Source organism: Humulus lupulus, chromosome 1 (assembly GCF_963169125.1).
Source record: "Humulus lupulus chromosome 1, drHumLupu1.1, whole genome shotgun sequence".
In the NCBI taxonomy this organism is placed as follows: domain Eukaryota; kingdom Viridiplantae; phylum Streptophyta; class Magnoliopsida; order Rosales; family Cannabaceae; genus Humulus; species Humulus lupulus.
Window position 1 is genome coordinate 71,175,357 of NC_084793.1, and position 4,830 is coordinate 71,180,186.

Genomic DNA, 4,830 nt, shown 5'->3' on the forward strand with positions numbered 1-4,830 from the left:
TTAGGGAAAAAGTGGCAAAAGTACTCAATACCCAATATTTAACGTTTTTAGCAATTTGATTCCTAATTTTTTTTGTTGGAAATGTCAAGTTCTATGAATATCCTTTTGTACCTCTCTGTTAAATACTAACTTGGTATACACGTGGCGTCATACAATTGGTTCACTCTATAATCTTTTTTAAAAATTAATTTAAATTGAATCTCAAATAAAAATATAAAAATTAATTTTAATCATTTAAAAAATCTTAAAATTAAATATATATAATTTAATTCTCAATTTAATTTGTCAAAAAAATAATGAATTTTAGTGAAATTAAAAAAAAAAAATCTAAACTCATTTAAACTTTTGATTAAATAATATTAACAATTAAACTAAATTTGATTTAATTAAAATTATAATATAATCTGATTTATTTATTTTTTTTCAAAAAAATTACCACAAAAAATCAATCCCAAAGCTCCGACCATAGCCCACCACAATCAAACATAATCAATCCATTTATCAAAACAAAAAATTAAATCATACAAACCCACCACTAACCATGTTCATCACTATAGCAGCTCCGACCATAGCCCACCCCAACTTCTGCAATCCTCACCACTGAAAGCTCCGCCGCTTTGCAACGATTGACGTCGTCCAAGTTGGTGCCCTTCTTGATGCCGACGTGGAGAAAATGTGGAGACTCATATCCACGGGATAACACAGTCCAACCATCGACATGGCTCCTCCGTCGAAGCCCACCCAAATCTAGAGACCCATTCCCGATGTCGGCAGTAGAGGTCTTGTTCTTCACAGTGAAACCCCCAAGCTTCGTTATCAGAGAAGATGAAGGTAGAGGCCACGCCTCCCCATCGCAACCTGTCGTCGCCGAGATTTGCCTTCAAGCATGCCTAGATCCGAAGCTGTGAATCATGCTGCTGCCTGTGACGAAGAAGAAGATGAGGAGAGGAGGTACGATCTAGATCTGGTTAGAGTGTTCATGTTTTAATTTTAATTTTTATAAATAATCTGTTTTGATTTATATTTAATGATCTATTTAGATTTGTTTTAGGTAAAAATTGGGTTTTTTTAAAATAATTAATTTTAATTTTCAATTTTTAATAATTTTTTCCTATTTTAAATTTAATTTAAATTAGTATTTTAAAAAAATTATAGAGTGGACCAATTATATGACACCACGTGTATATCCGGTTAATATTTAACAGAGGGATACCAACAAATACTCACAGAACTTGACATTGGATACTTTTGTCACAACAATTGTTACACCTCAAATTTCGAGATATATAAAGCAACATCAAAATGCAGGCTCGTAAGTGCGGAGATCAAATATGCAAATGGTGTTCAACATGGTTACTTACGTAGATAGTTAATCATTTTAAGATGCCACATCACTGACACTCGAGCATGCAGTGTGAGCTCGAAGGCAAATGTTCCTTTTGAAGGGCATTCTCGAAAGACTGACTAGGATAAGGTGATGTTAACGTTATGCTAAGCTCGAAACATCATGCAAGCTCGAAAGCGCATTGGAGCAGCATCGTGTGTGCGGTTATAAATCTCAACAATTATGGATTTAGTTGAAACCGTGCGGGTATATATCACTATTTTTAAGGGATGTTTATTTAATTAATACATTTAATTTTTTTTAATGTATTCTGGTGTATTTCAAATTCAAATGAGATATTTTGTAACTTCCCTAAAATTAAGGGAAGAATATTCTATGAATCGAGTCTATAAATAACACGGATATAGTAATTTATTTCGTACGCACAAATTGGTACTCAAAGCTTTGTCGAATTGCTTTCAAAGCTTATAACGCAGATTACTTATTTAATAAAAGTGACTCATGAACGTAGGTAGATTTAACTACTAAACCACGTAAAAATATATTCTTTTTCTTTTCTTCCTTTATTGTTTATAAGTGCTTAATCGCTCTTATTTAATTTTAGTAGACGAAAAAGTCATCAACAGTTTGGTGCTTTCATTGAGAGCATTAAGAATTCTTTCAAATCTCTCGTTTTATAAAAATAGCTGCTGTAAGTATCCTTGGATCTGGAAGTGAACGACCACTCCCAAGAATTCCCGAGGAAAACACTCCTTGCACTGAAGAGCATTCTTGAAGGCCAGGCAAGCAACCAGTCAATGATCAAACTCTCGATGAAGGGAGTGCTTCATCAACACCAGGAGAACGTAATCTTCCACAGGACCCTGGTCAAAGTTCCAGACCACCAAACCAGGATTACTATAATCTTGAAAGATATGTACCGATGGTGGAATTGGAGAATCAGAGACTGCGTGAAAGGTTAGCCGAGGCTACTCGGTTAAATGAGGAGATGGTGAGGCGGGTGGATGAAGCCCAAGCACCCCCACGGAGGACTAGGGGGAGACCTCGGGGGAGTACGACGGCTAGGATGGCCGAGAAGAGAGCCTAACAAAATCAGGTTGGGAGATCTAGGGCAAGTGCTAGAATTAACCAGACTAGGGTTTCATCTCGAAACTCGACGCGTACCAATCAAACTAGGGAAATTCCCGTAGACACTGGGAAAACCGAGCTCCCCCACAGGCAATTCAGAGTAACAACCCAGAACTTGCAAGGCCACAAGCAGCTCAGAGTGCTAACCCAGAGCTTGAGAGGCCAACCACGAACAATGAAAGACCACCACCATCTCCAATAAGACATCCACCATCTCCAATAAGGTATCCTTCATTAGTTCGAGATGTACCACAGGCTCCAAGTGGACCTCGAGCTGGAGAAGGGGCACCTCAGAGACCTGCCCGAAGTGCAAGGAGTGCAAGCCGAGGCAGGAACCCTCAGGGTAGGACCGAGTAAAGAAGTAACCAAGAGTTTCCAATGGGGGCAAACCAAGGGCATAGACAGGCGAGATAACCCCAGCCGTTTGGGAGTTATATGTAACGACCCAAAATCACTAATAACGCTTAAGGGCCTTGATTAGTGTCCCAGAAGGGCATAATTGGTTCATGTGTGATTTAAATGATTAAATGCATGATTATATGATTATATGGATATGTGAAATGCATGTTTATGAGTATTAATATGCATGCGGGCCCGATTTAGCTTATAGGGGCATATTTGTAATTTTGGCCCGTTGAGGGCATAAATGTGATTATTTGTGGTAAATTGATGAGACCACATTATTATGTGGATATATTTGCAGCATATGGCTTGAGACGATCCTAGTGAGCGGATTGGCGAAATAGTCACGACGGGGATTTATACCTGGCTCGGGGGAGCCTAGGGGTATTTTCAGGAACTTAGAAAAGATATTGAGGGTTATTAGACATTGGGAAAAAATAATTGGTGATTTATTGGATGACGGGATTTAAGTGGTAAATATTAGGAACACTTGAGGAATTAGTGGGAATTGAGAATAAATGACTATTATACCCCTAGATTAAGCTAAAGGTTAGTTTTATTTTGGAGGGAAAAATTGTCTTTTCCTAAACTAAGGATATATTCAATTTTTCTTAGAACTAAGGCAGAAGGTTGTGGAAAACTGAAGGAAGGAAACAGAAAAAGGTCTCGACTCTCTCTCTCTCTCTCACCCTCACGTGCTCTCTCTCTCCCACTCTTCCTTGTTGAAGTTTGATGTTAAGCTTGGGCTGAGAATTTTTGGAGGAAAACAGAAGGGAATTGAAGGAGAATTAAGTTGGGTATTGGAGCTGGAAATTCAGAAGAGAAGACAGCTATATTAAAGGTAAGAATTTTGGTTTTCAGCTCTGAATTTTTACTGGGTTTGCTAGGTATAATTTTGGGTATTCAAAGTGAAGATTGTAGCTAAATTGGGGTATGGATTTTAATTGTATTAGGCCAGTGATTGAGGGATATTGTTGTGATTTCTATGTCTGAGTTGAGGTGTGATTTCTGTATTAATTATTGGGAAATTAGTTGATAAAAATAAGTGAATATGGGTATAATTTGTAGTTGAAATTGGTGTTAAATTGAAAGAGTAAGTGGGGAAAATTCTGGGCAAACTTAGGTGCTCTTGGCTGGGAGAAGGAGGAGAAAACCCAGGTTTTCTCTGGGTTCGCAGGGCGTGCCGCGGCGATTGTGGCCCTTCTGGCCTAGAGAGCTCTCTGACTTGGGGGCGTGCCGCGACTTGCTTGGCCAAGTCGTGACTTGCCTCCCCTTTGACTTGAGAGTTTGCTCTCTGACTTGGGGCAAGTCGCGACTTGCTGAGCCAAGTTACGACCCGCCTGGGAAGTTTAGTCTTGAAGGTTTTCAAGTATTGTTAGGGCTCGGGGGTTCGAACTTAGGTGCTCAGGACAATTTCTATTACCCGGTTTAGTAGAAATTGAGGTCCTGGAGGCTAGTTTTGTTCCCTAGGTATTTTATTTCTGATTGGAAATTGATAGATATTAATGACTCTTGTGACTAGGTTTATCGCTGAGGCTCGAGGCTAGGGATTGTGCTCGGAACCAGTTCACCGACTCCGCTATGATTGTGTTATGCCATGTGAGCATGAAATAAACGGCCTAAGAGTGCCGGAATTGATATTTGCGCACAGGACGTGGCTCGGCCATTGGTAGATGAGGTTAACTATATAATCACTAAGCTCGGCCTATGTGAGCCGGAGTCAGTGGGATAAACAGAGGGTGCAGCCTAAGGGTACCGACCATGGATATTGTATGATATGTTTACTGTTGTTAATCTGATTATTATGACATGTTGATTACTTGGATGATAGATTGTTGGTTTGATAATTGATATCACTGATTATATGAACATTGTGATCTGCTGAGTATCTGGTTAATGTTTTGTGAATTATTTGATTACTGTTATTGGTTATGCTCTGTATTATGGTTTTCTTG

At 38.9% G+C, this 4,830-nt stretch overlaps 1 long non-coding RNA gene across 1 annotated transcript; it reads left to right on the forward strand.

Annotated features, from left to right (window-relative positions):
* The first annotated feature begins 312 nt into the window (after positions 1 to 312).
* On the forward strand, positions 313 to 1,725 carry LOC133800418 (uncharacterized). The gene is made up of 2 exons (XR_009876473.1): positions 313 to 951; positions 1,206 to 1,725. It is a non-coding gene; the product is annotated as an uncharacterized LOC133800418 (long non-coding RNA).
* The last annotated feature ends 3,105 nt before the right edge of the window (positions 1,726 to 4,830 follow it).